The sequence below is a fragment of the Phocoena phocoena genome, chromosome 12 (assembly GCF_963924675.1).
Source record: "Phocoena phocoena chromosome 12, mPhoPho1.1, whole genome shotgun sequence".
Lineage (NCBI taxonomy): Eukaryota > Metazoa > Chordata > Mammalia > Artiodactyla > Phocoenidae > Phocoena > Phocoena phocoena.
The window spans coordinates 56,998,122-57,012,102 of NC_089230.1; the positions used below are offsets into that span (position 1 = coordinate 56,998,122).

The window sequence follows — 13,981 nt, forward strand, 5'->3', positions numbered from 1 at the left end:
ATTATTTGTCTCTGAAAATATGTACAGATTGGTTATCAGTCATCAGCAGTCATTTCTTGAACTCTTGATTGATGCAAGGCACTGTGCTATGGTGGGTACCAAAAGATTGAGAATTATGATTGTGCCTTTGAGGAACTTACTATCCCAGTAGGCAAGTAGAACTGATGTTGAATTCTCAGCTTCACCATTCGCACATTTTGTGGTATGGATCAAGTTACATAGCACGTCTAAATTTGTTTCCTCATCGGACTGTTTATTCTGAAAAGATTACATGAGTCAGCACACAGAATATGTGTAGCACTATCTGTGATATATTTTGGGAGATTAGCCACCCAAACTGCAGTATGATATTGCAATCCTGAAAAAGTTCAGGGCGTACTTTGAATCTTTCTGTTAAGAGACATTGATAGGTGGAATTATTTTGGTATAAATAACTTTAAAATTCCTCAAAGATGAATACTGAACGTAATACAGAAGACAGCTTTAAATTAATAAAGATAAAGCAAAGGAACTTGCATTTTTTTAGCTAATATTGTGCATTTCTTTAGGTACCTTATATCACATTTTTTAACTTAATCACCTTGTATAAACACTGAAAACAAGAGGTTTTGGAGAGGACAAGTTTAAATTTGATCCAATGGTGCAAATATCAAAGAGTGACTAAATAAACATAGATAGGTCACCTTGCTTTTTGCATTCTCAGCAAGCTCTTACATTCTTGATAAATTTCAGAGTTGTATGAAAATAATAATTATGTAATTTTGGGTAATTTTAAATGTATCAGAGGAAATCAATATATAAAGAAATCTTAATGAATTCTTAAGCAGTCTGCATAATATCATGTTTTATTGCATATCTTTCATGATTTCTTTAAATGTTTTGTTTATCCTTTAAATCTTTACATATTACACAAGAAGTTCAAGTAAAGCATTTATCTTACAGGGGGTCCCCTTACCTAACTTCTCCCTTCTAATTTGATACATGTTTAAACAGAAGTTTTTCTGAGTAAAATGTACTTTGTTCTTTCCAGAGTAGGTTGTGTTAAATTATGAAAAAATCAGATGACTAAGAAAACCTTAATCACTGTGTTGGGAGTGGGTAGGGAAGGTTGAGCTAACAGTTCTCAATCCTGTTTGTACTTGATAATCACCTGGGAGACTGTTAAGAAACGTGCAGATTACTGTTCCCCACATTAGCAAATAAATGAAGATCTCAAGAGTTGAGTCCTGAAAAATCTGTCATTTTTCAAAGCTCCAATACTCCCTACTCCAAGTAGGAAGAACCTGTTTTCAAAGCATCAGCCGCCTCAGCACACCCTCAGCTGAGCTCCTCCCTAGCAGTCTTTGACTAGGTCCTTCCCCCACTCTTTTGGGTGGTGGGTTCAGTGTATTTGTAACGCCTCTTTTTTTTTTTTTTTTTTTTTTTAAATACTCATTTATTTATTTGGCCGTGCCGGGTCTTAGTTGCGGCACATGGGATCTTCATTGACGCATGAGGGATCTTTCCGTTGAGGCATGTGGGATCTTTAGTTGTGGCATGTAGGATCTAGTTCCCTGAACGGGGATCGAACCCGGGCCCCCTGCATTGGGAGCCTGGAGCCTTAGCCACTGGACCACCAGAGAAGTCCCTGGAACCCTTCTATGTGAGCTTCAGATCTCATGAGGGGAATGAGCAGTAAATTTCAATTGAAGGAAGCCATTTATAAGTCCAGTTTACTGCTTGTTTCTCCAGTAAAGAAAATCCTGAGATCATCTCTTTTATGGAAATGAGTTAATGACATTAAATTGTGTTTTTAAAATATTGGAAAATTTAAAAGGTACCAATTTAAATAGGCAATTATAAATTTTTGTTCTTCAGGAAGTCAGTACCAAGTATGTTATTAAGCATTGGAATGTTTGAATACACACGTGTGCACATTTGTATATTGAACTGACTATTCTAAATAAGTCATTAATACTTTCACTTATATAACACATTTTTGCTATATTATTATTATCTTACATTAAATGGATTCTTAGATTAAAATCTAATCTGTTAGATTAGTTAGTGAAAATAGTCTCTTATCCTTCAAAACAATTCATTTGATGAGGATTCTGTTAATATGAAATTTTCTTCAAGGAGATATATATTTAAAATGACATCCTTGCTTTATTTAATTAGTTTTGGAAAGTTTAAAGTCATTTGTACTGTAAAAACATTTTAAATTAAGAAATTACCTATAATTTAAGAACTGTAACATTTTGTGAGCTTGACCGCATAAGTGCCCAGATACTTTACCCTCTTTAAAGATTTCAGGCAAGCTAGTGAAAGTAATTTACAAGTTAAGGTCAAAGCTGAAACCGGTTATTGCTACAAATATCAGCCAAGAAACTGAAAACGACATATTCTGTGTGGGACTTAACAGAATTTGACAGAGACTCTTTTGCTTCTATTTTATTGCTGTGGTTAGAAGTGCGGCTGTTTATTAGAAGGCAGGCCCCACAGTTTGGGTCAAAAAGACTATAATACCAATTAAATAATAGTGTCTTACATTTTTAAGCTCTAACACTTAAAGTGACATCCTGGAAGGATATTTATAATATATACATGTCAGGATAAGTTTATCTCCCTTATGAAAATAATTTATTAACTTAGTAGAAAATGCCAGATTCTTTATTTCTAATTTCTTTATCTCTAATTGCATATGAAGTTTGTATATGTAATTGTAATACTGGTTTTGTGAATCAAGCCCTCGCTTATTCTGATGGTTCTGTCTAAACACAAGCAAACTCATAAGTGAGGTTCAGTCATGTCTTTTACTGTCTTCTTGTGCATTGGGAATGTGACTCTCGGCATAGCACGTTGGTGAAGGTGTTTCAGAAGGACATCTGACCTGCTGACTTGTTAAGAGTGTGCTGGTAGAAACCCACATGTGCAATCTTGATGGTTCATTGGTGGACATTGTTACTGTGCAGCCAGAATCTTGTTTGTCTTTTAAAATTCCCTCTTGAGGTTTTTTCTTCAGTTTTCTCAGCAGGTAAGCCTTAGCTCAAACCTGGGAATGAGGAGTGTACCTTACGCTTCCAAGAAGAGGTTAGTGCTCCTTTCTAACACCCATTATGCCTTAAGTTCTCAATTAAATCTAGCAGTGTTGCTATTATTCGTTTTTCTCTCCTTGTTTTCTTCTCTTCAAGGCCAGTAATACCTACTTATTTATCATTTTGTCATCAGGGAGTACAATATATTTAGAAGTCCCATTTGGTTGTTGTGAAATGGACTATTTTCAGGATGAGAGAATTTTTAGGAATTGACACTTAAGGGCATATTGAGTATTTTTGGTTACTCTTCTAAATGATGTAAATGCATTCCTTTAAATAATATGAAAGGATTATGAATTATGCGTTGTGATTTCTTACTGCTTTTTTGTATGTAATGCAAATTGGCTCAGTTTCATTTTAGACAGTAACTAACTTACCTGTTTTTCACAAAATTTTACAATCTTATTTCCTTCAAAGACTTAACAGCAGATTACTCTCCTGAGGTCTTTTGTTGCTAAGACTTAATTTCCTCTACCCAGATTGTCTGGTTCAAAATGAATTAATATCATGAAACAATAAAACACACAACTCTTCAGTAAAGAGGAAATAATAGTGGCCATACACTGTCTTTCTTATCTCTTTTTTTCTTTTTTTAATCTCTTAATTAACAGAATTCAGTAATATTTCAGTTTTCAAGTGGGAGTACAAATTGGAAATTTGGGGTTTGGTAAAGATGTAGAACTCTTTATATGACAATGAAAAACAGGGTGAATCAGTTACTTTATATTGACATAAAAACATGAGGTATTTATATCTGTCAAGAAAGAAATTATTATTACTTTTAATACATTAAGACACCGTACAGTAGGTCTTCCCCTTTTGTTTTTCCTTAAGATAAATATTTCTTTTATGTAAAGAGTAAAGCGTTTTTGTGAAGCTGATTATAAAATCTGTTCTATAAAAGAAGTAATATCTAAAATGTAATATCTAAACTTACAAAACAGAAGGTAAAACTTCCTTTATAATCCCAGATCCAATGAAACAGTTTGATGTATATCTTTCCATAATTTTTTTGTATTAACAGATTATACTTAATTATGTTACTGTTCTGTGGCGTGTTATAAGCATATATATCTTCCTCATCCCATTTAACTACTGTAATTCATAAAGAATGCATCATGAATTACTGATCTCAGTCTATTTATGGATGTTTAACTTGTATTAGTTTTTTTCATTATAAATGATATTTTAGCAGACATCATTTTGCTTATTTATCTGGCATTCTTGTTGTTAGTTTAATTTGGATACATTTTTGGAGGTAGAATTTTTAGGTTAAATGATATGCAAATTTATTAATGTTGATCATTTAAAAGCAATGTGTATGATGCATATGAAGATGTAAACATTACCAAGAATAATCAGTTTTTAAAAAATCTTAAACATCCAGATTAAAAAGCACTCTGGGGCTTCCCTGGTGGCTTAGTGGTTGGGAGTCCGCCTGCCAATGTAGGGAACACGGGTTCGTGCCCCGGTCCGGGAAGATCCCACATACCGCGGAGCGGCTGGGCCCGTGAGCCATGGCCGCTGAGCCTACACGTCCGGAGCCTGTGCTCTGCAACGGGAGAGGCCACAACAGTGAGAGGCCCGCGTACCGCAAAAAAAAAAAAAAAAAAAAAAAAAAAGCACTCTGACTCTATTTTGCATTTATTTGACTATTAGTATGGTCAGTATTTTCATTGACTTTATATTTTTATATTTATATTTATAAAATTAAGTTACTTTGTTAAAAAATCAGCATAAGGAATAAAAGTGTAAAGTAATGAAATCAGTAAGCTTTACAAGTTTTTAACTTGGACTTTAAAATTTGAACTTTCGTTCCAGTCCTTGCTCGACTACTTACTGGCCATTTATCCTAGGGCAAACTCTCTAATCTCTCCATGCCAAGTTTCCCCATATGTAAAATAAAGGTAATAAAAAAGACCTACTTCATGGGTTTTCTTTCGATGTTGAGAGAAATAATCCCCTTAAAGCATTTAAAGCAAAGCCTATTGTGTAGTATGTGCTCAATTAGAAATGGTAGCTAACTGGTACTATTACCATTAAATGGATTAGTGAACAACTTACTTGCCAACTTAAATAATAAGGAATATATTATCTTATGTGTTTATCTACAATTAAGAGCATTAAAGATAACATTTTAGGTTTTGTTTTTATAATGTATTAGTCTACTGATCTGGTCACAGATCATCAGTTTGGGGTTGGCCGTCAGTGAAGTAGCGTGCGAGGTCTTCCCTGGTTCCGTTCCTTTAAAGGTTAGGGTGTGGAGGTGTGTGGTAGCAGAGGTATAGTTGGGACCCAAGTAACAGACTCCTGGTGGTCCAGATTCACTTGCTTCGCCTTTAGCTCTTGAGGGCAGAGAGTAAGTCCTCACAGCTTGGCACTTGATAGGCAGAGTTCAGTGTACGATGAACGAATGGGAGGGTACATTTTAGATAATGGCCAGGTGTGGTTTAGGCTTTGCAGTTAATAACAGGTCTGTACTTTTGTTGAAACCAGAGTCCTAGGTGAGGTCCCAGCTCTAATGCTACAGGTATTGGATGTAGGAAGAGAACCTGCTGTTTCTTCTATTCCTAAACTCTTAATTAAGAGAAACCTTTGAGGAACTCAGCCTATTAAGACCAAAAAAGAGAATGTTGAGGAGGACAGTGAGTGGAGGGACATATGACTTAAATTGAATTACTGTTCTGAAGGTTTTTTAAATTACCTTTTTGTCTCTGGAGGGTAAAACTCTAGGAATAATAAGAACTTTTTAATATGAAATATTTTTGCAATACTTGAGAGCTCATTTAGGCATCTCCACTTAATCAGACACATCTTTAGTTTTTCTGTTTTTTTAAGGAAGTGAATTGTATATCTTTGTGTGTGTGTTTTATCTTTTTCTTTTTGCATAGGTATTATCACATTTTAAAAGCTAGAAATCTTTAAGTAGTGAAAAGTCTCATAATTTATCCTTGTCCCCTGTCTGCCCAGATCCTTATTTCAGTCTATTAAAAATCACAGTATTAGATTTTATGTATTCTCCCAGAATGTCTACAAGCAAATATAAACATATTTTAGTGTTAACTGTTAAATATATATAAACAGCAGATTCTTATTCCCTACTCCCCACCCCCACCATCTTTGAGAAAAGTAGCATATTATAATATGGGTATGCATCTTGCTTTTTTCAAATAACAAGATCTTTCCATCTTAGTGAATAGAATACCTTCCATGACTGTTAAGTAGTTTGTGGTGTGGAACGTGATTTGTGGGAAGCATTAGAGTGGTGGATTCCAGCATATAGAGCTCGGACTGCCTGTACTGAGCTGTGATCATCTCTGATTCTGAAATTTTGAACCTAAGGCACATGCTATCTAGAGCCGGAGGAAACTTAAACTGTGAAGATTATATAATGTATGTCTTTGGTATCTATATGATTTTTCCTAAATACATGCTGAAATTGATGTTTGCTGTTAGAATATTTAAAACTTAAGCTTATGATACATATACTAACTTGCAAGGGATGACATGATCCTGGCTTCATCTTAGATACCCAGTTAATGCATTTTAACTGACTGGCAGTATAAGTACCTACATTTGATTACTATAAACAGTTAGTGCAGTATGTGTAGTGTACATTTTAAAAATAAATTTATTTATTTATTTTTGGCTGTGTTGGGTCTTTGTTGCTGCACATGGGCTTTCTCTAGTTGCGGCGAGCGGGGGCTACTCTTCATTGCGGTGCGCGGGCTTCTCATTGCAGTGGCTTCTCTTGTTGCAGAGCATGGGCTCTAGGCACATGGACTTCAGTAGTTGTGGCACATGGGCTCAGTAGTTGTGGCTTGCGGGCTCTAGAGCACAGCCTCAGTAGTTGTGGCACACAGGCTTAGTTGCTTCGTAGCGTGTGGGATCTTCCCGGACCAGGGATCGAACCCGTGTCCCCTGCATTGGCAGGCGGATTCTTAACCACTGCGCCACCTGGGAAGCCCCTAGTGTACATTTTTCTTCTTCCAGGTAAATAGTAGCATCCAGATTATTTTTTAAAAATAAAGCGTGCATTTGGTAACGGCCTGTGTAGGTAGTGTTTGATAAAGTATATCATAAACATTTTCTATGGGATTGCATATATGAGTCATGTCATTTCTGTAAGATTAGTAGTCTGATGAATCTGAAATATACATAGACAAGTGGATTTAGGATGAAACTTGTAACATTTTCATCTACTGATTATGATGTTTTGAAAATGCTTAGTTAAAACTAATTAAAAGGGAAAATGGTACATATTTCAAATGACTGTGCTAAACATAAAGCCTTTATGATAAATTAGCCATGATACTCAGTTTTCTATTTAAGAGCAAATACTAAGACTCTAAGAAAAATAATTGCAGTTCAATTTTGTATATTCATTCATGTATAAAATGAACACCTGTGTTTCTTCTAAGTTAGAAGAATATCAAATATTTGGAAGCAATGATTATTAGTGCCATTTAATTAGACATTAGTGTATGTATGAAATATAAATAAAACAATGAATATTATTACTACATAGTTCTAAATTTAAGTAAAATAGAGTTTTGATATAGTCACTTTTTCTTCCTCTTTAATCTTTTGTTTTCTTAAGATATTTGTGAATATAATTTGAATATTATTTCAATACAAGAAATTCCTTATGCTCAGTGAACTTTAACTTAATTATCTCATGTTCTAGTAGCTCACAAACATAACTTGACACATACTGAATCCTCTAGTGATATTTTTTAATACTGTTACAGTTGCTGCCTGTACACATTCCTTTTATTTTTTTTACCAACAAGTTTATTTTGAAAATTATTTCATCCATTTTTCTAAATTTAAAATGAAAAACAAAAATAAACTTTGGGGGTAGGGGGCAGAATGTGGGCTGTGGAAGTAATTTATAAATTTTTGTAGGGGTTTGCTTTTTTTTGGTAACTTGTTTCTCATCAGCATGTTCTTTTGCTAGTAAAGACTGTATATATGCAACAGTAATTTAAGGAATCTTTTGCAATGGTTTTTAAATGAATGTCGAGACTTTTTAATTGGCAAACTGAATCATTGTATGGTAGTATTTTAGACGGTATATCTGGTGGTAATTTGTGTTTGGAGCTAAGACAAACTCAGTTCAGGTCTCATCTCTTCCACAGTTTACTAGCAGTGTGGACTCAGGTGAGTTGTTTAACTTCTCTAGGCCTTAGTTTCCTCCACTACCCTATATTCTTACAGGAAAATCTTTAGAGGTAGGTGAGTCTCTATGGTAGTCCCGTCTTCCTAGTCTGGTCATAACCTACTTTTCCATCTTCATTATCTCTGCTTCCCCTTCCTCCCATCTCTGTCACACAACTACTAACTTTTAACTAGTTCCAGGTGTTTTTCTAATACTCAGTTCCTTCTACCTGAAAGAGCATTCTTCTTAGTGACTCTCTCTCCCCTCAGATAGCTCAGCATATAGTCCATATCTTTATTATAGACAACTGAAATGATGTAATATAATTTTATCACCTTTTTTCCCCCTTAAACCACAAGCTAAATATTCTAAGGATCATTTTAGACACTCTCTTACTTTTGTTAAGAGAAGAAATTTTTATACTGACATAAGTTCTTAGTATAGTAATATTTATACAAGTGATCAGTAAATGATTGTTGAATTGAATAGAATGTTATAAACCTCCATGTGTAATAGGTTTGTTTGGGAGTATATTCTTTTAATGCCTTAGTTTGCTTCTTGACTGAACTGTAACCTTTAAGAACAAAAGAAATGTTTCTTATTCAAGATTGAATATAGGTTTTTTTCTGGAACTGCTACATATTTTGCTTAGATCCAGTTTACTCTTCCTTTGGAAGATATTGTGAATGAAGTGTGTATCTTTTTAAGATTTTTAAGACTTTTTCCCTCATTTATTCAACTGATTTATCAATCAGTAAAAATTTATTTAGAGACCTATTATGTTCCTGGCAATTGGTTAGGTACTATGGTAATGCAGAGAGTAGTAAAACTGAATCCTTAGTTTAAATCCAGTGGGCCGGATATACATATAAATAAATCATTTCAGTGTTTGTGGTTAAGGGCCATAATGGCAATATATATATAAAGGGGGTGGTGTGAATGTCCAGCTGCTGAGAGAAATGGGAGTTCCCTAAATCTTTTGAAATATGGCAGAGTATAAATGCATAAATATAATAATTGTGTATGGAATTGGAGGGGACCAGAGATTACATTTGAACTTGAACTTGAATGATAATGAAGAGCTTCTCAGTGCTGGGAAAGGTATTATAGGTTGTGCAAAGGCACAGAGAATGTCCAGAGAATAGTATGTATAGATGGCAGTAGTGGAAGATAATAACAAGGGTTCACATTTTGAAGGATTCTATTTGCTATACGTTCTGTGCCTTGAAAGATCTTGTATGCTACATACCCTGTATAGTTAAAATGGACAGTGAGAAGTCTCAGAAAATCTTCAAGCTGGAATGTGACATGATCAGATTTATAGTTTAGGAATAGTGGACTTCTGTCATGAGTCTATAAAGACTGGAAATTGTAGCATTCACTTACCATAGTATTTTAGAAGCTTCATATAAAAAACAAAAATGATATATGACAATGATGATAATAGATGCTGTTAATTTATTTCAACACAGTTGCAAGTACCTACACTGTGTATGGTTTATACTATATGGTTTATAAACATTAGCAATTAAAGACTGTGATTCTGAAGTTACACTACCTTCGAATCCTAACTTCACTATTTATAGCTGTGTGAACTTAAGTCTTTTGAAGTCTCTGTTTCCCCATCTGTAAAATAATCTGGTATGGTTATTACAAATAATTAGGATATTCATATGAAGGATTTACCCTGTGATTGGCTCATAATAAGAACTCTGTAATTGTTGGCTATTTTTATTATTTTTATAATTTCCTTGTGTGATAGTATAACTAACCTTATTTTACAGATGAGGAAATAGAACTCAGAGGTGTTAATTATGTTCAAAGTTACATTGCAAATACAAAGCCAATCTTTTAACCTGGGCCTCTGACCCTAAGCCTCGTGTTCTGAAAAATGCACTGCACTGCCAGTCCAAGGCTGAGTCATCAGCAGAGATCGATGAGAAAGTATCGCTGGTACTCTAAAGGCGTTTAATCGGTCTGCCCTAGAGTTTCTAGGCCCTAGAGATACTACTCTGATATCTTCAAAGTGTGTGTATCCAAATGAAGGCATAAGTGGATATAACAGATAAGTCTATAAAATTATTTTTAATTTTAAAAAGACAGCTTTATTGAGGTGTACTTGACATACAATAAACCATATATATTTAAAGTGAAAATTTGATAAGTTAGAGTATGTAAACACATGTGAAACCATCACCACAATCAAGATAGTGAACATAATGGTCACTTTCAAAAGGTGTTTCGTGCCCCCTGCAAGCCCTCCGATCTCTCCCTCCACCCACCTCCCTACCCCCAAGCATCAGCTAATCTGCTTTCTGTCACTATAGATTAGTTTGTATTTTCTAGATTTCTATATAAATGTAACCGTGCAGTATGTATTCCTTTTTTTGTCTGGCTTCTTTCATTCAACAATCATTTTGAGATTCATCCTTATTTTACATGTTACAGTGATTCATTCCTTTTTATCACTGAGTAGTATCCCATTGTATGAATGTGCTACATTGTATTTATCCATTCATCTTTTGATGGACATATGAGTTGTTTCTAGTCTTAGCCTATTACAGATAAAGCTGCTATGAACACTTGTTTACAAGCTTTTGTATGTACATATACTTTTTTTTTTTTCTCTTGGGTAAAACCTAGAAGTGGTATGGCTGGACCACGTTAAGTGTATGTTTAACATTTTAAAAATTAAGTGCCAGTTCCTTCACGTCCCCACCAACACTTGCTTGCAATAATAAGCATTTAAAAATTTTTGAGGCATTTTAATAGGTGTATAGTGTTATCTCATTGTGGTTTTAACTTTCAATTCCCTAATGACTCATGGTGTTGAGCATCTTTTTTGTGTGCTTATTGCCATCAGCATACTTTCTTTGGTGAAGTGACTGTTCAAATCTTTTGACCATTTAAAAAATTGGATTGTGTGTTTTCCTATCATTGTGTTTGGAGAATTCTTTATATATTCTGGATGCAAGTCCTTTATCACTTGTAAGCTTCACAGAGATATTCTCCTGTGCTGTGGCTTCTTCTTTCATTTTCTTAACATTATCTTGAAGACTATAAGTTTTTCGTTTTGCTTAAGTCCAGTTTATCAATTTGTTTGTTTATAGATTATGCTGTGTTTAAGAAATCTTGGCCTAACTCAGGACCACAGAAAATTTATCTTTTATTTTCTTGAACATGTTTTATAATTTTAAGTTTCATTTTAGGTCAATGATCCATTCTGAGTTAACTTTTGTATATGGTAGGAGGTATGGATCCAAGTTTATTTTTTGTGTGTGGCTATCCATTTATTCCAGTATCATTTATTGAAAATGCTATCCTTTGTCATTTGCATTGCCTTTGAACCTTTGTCAAAAATCAGCAGTCCGTATATGTGAGGGTTTCTTTGTGGATTCCTTATTCTGTTCCTCGATCTATTTATCTTTATGCCAATACCATGCTGTTTTGATTTCTCTAGTTTTTTAATAATCCTTGAAATCAGGTAATTTTAGCTCTCTTACATTGTTCTTTTGTTTCACAGTTGTTTTGTCTCTTCTTAGATCCTCTGTGTTTCCATATGGATTTTAGAACCAGCTTGTTAATTTCTATAGAAAAGCCTGCTGAGATATTGAATTGGATTTGCATTGAATCTATATATCAATTTGGGAAGAACTGACATCTTTCATAGATTATTTTTCATTCTGTTAGCAAAATTACATAGTTTTTAGTACATAAGTGTTTCCTATCTCTTAAAATTTTTATAATTTTGATGCTATTGTAATTGATTTAAAAAAATTTTTTACTTTCAGACTTTTCATTGATAATATACAGAAATATAATTTTTAAAAAATGCTGGTCATGTATCCTCCAACCTTCTTAAATTCACTTGTTAGCGTTAGGAGATTTTTTGTAGATTCCATCAGATTTTTGCCTAGGAAATCATGTCATCTCTAAATAAAGACAGTTTTTCTTCTTCCTTTCCTATATGAATGCCTTTATTTTTAAATTAAAAAATAATTTTTTTTTCCTGGATTGCACTGACTGGAGCCTATAGTACTATGATAAGTGGTGAGTATAACATATAGTATGGCATTAAGTGGTGAGCGTAATATCTTGTTCTTGATTTTAGGGGAAAGCATTTAGTCTTTAACCATTAAGTATAGTATGAGCTGTAGGGTTTTTGTAGATATCCTTTGACAGTTTGAGGAATTCCCTTCTATTTCTAGTTTGCTGAGACATTGTTTTTCTTTTTGGTTGGGAATGGGTGTAGGATTTTGTCAAATTATTTTTCTACATCTATTGAGATGATCATATGGCTTTTCCATTATAGTGTATTATTATGGTGAATTACATTGAGTTTGAATGTTAAACTAACCCTGCATTCCTGTGATAATCCCCACTTGGTAATGATATAGTATTATGTTATAGAATTAGATATACTAAAGTTTTGTTTAAAACTTTTTTCTATGTTCATAAAGGATATTGGTCTGCAGTTTTATTTTGTCTGGTTTTGGTATTAGGGGAAAGCTTGCCTCATAGAATGATTTGGAAAGTATTCTCTCCTCTGGAGTTTTTCTGAACAGTCTAAAACTCCATGAAAAATTGGTGTTATTTCCTCATTAAATGTTAGGTAGAATTTACCAGTGAAACTGTTTGGGCCTAGAATTTTCTTTGTGGGAAGGATTTTAACTTCAGCCTTAATTTCTGTAACAGATACAGAGTTATTTAAGTTGTATATTTCTTCGTGAATGAGCTTTGGTAATTTGTGTCTTTTAAGAAAGTTGTACATCTGATCTAAATGGTCAAATTTATTGGCATAAAGTCGTTTGTAATATTCCCTTATATTATTTTAATACCTGCAGCATCTGTAGTGATGCCATCCTTCTCATTCTTGGCATTAGTAATTTGTGTCTTCTCTTTTTTTTTGGCCACACCACGTAGCTTGTGGGATCTTAGTTCCCCAGCCAGGGATTGAACCCAGGACCTCGGCAGTGAGAGTGTAGAGTCCTAACCACTGGACTGCTAGGGAATTCCCTGTCTTCTCTCTTTTTTTCCTGATCAGTCTGTCTTAGGGATTAATCAATTTTATTGATCTCAAAGAATAAGCTTTTCTGTTTTCATTTCATTGATATCTACTTTGATCTTTATTATTTCTTTTATTCTGTTTTACTTCGGTTTTAATTTTTCCTTTTTCTAATACCTTATTTTGAAAGATGAAGTCATTCATTTGAAACCTTTCCTCTTTTTTCCTATAGGCGGCTAGTGCTATATATTTTTCCTTGAATAGTACTTTAGCAACATCCACAAATTCTCATATGTTGAGTTTTTGTTTTCTTCTGTTAAGAATAGTTAATTTCCCTTTTGAGTCCTTCTTTCATCCATGGGTTATTTAGGAAGAACGTTATTTAGTTCCAAATATTTGTATATTTTCTAAGGATATTTCTAGTAAGGATTTCTAATTTAACTCCATTGTGATCAGGTAATATATTTTGTATGTATTGCTTCCTTTTCAATTTATTAAGACTTGTTTTATGGCCCAGAATATGGTATATATATATATATATATCTTGTTAAATGTTCCATGAACAATTGAGGAGAATTATTGTTAGATGAATAAATGTCAGTCAGGTCAAATTGGTTGATAGTGCTGTTCAAATCTATTGTAGCCTTGCTGATTTTCACGCCTACTTGACTTCTCAGTTCTTGGAGAAGGACGTTGAAATCTCTGACTGAAATTGCAGATTTGCCTATTTCCCTTTGC

At 33.8% G+C, this 13,981-nt stretch overlaps 1 protein-coding gene across 1 annotated transcript in view; it reads left to right on the forward strand.

Moving 5' to 3' along the window:
* The window catches only part of ASCC3 (activating signal cointegrator 1 complex subunit 3), a 311,309-nt gene that overhangs the window by 56,952 nt on the left and 240,376 nt on the right, over positions 1–13,981 (forward strand). The window lies entirely within an intron of this gene.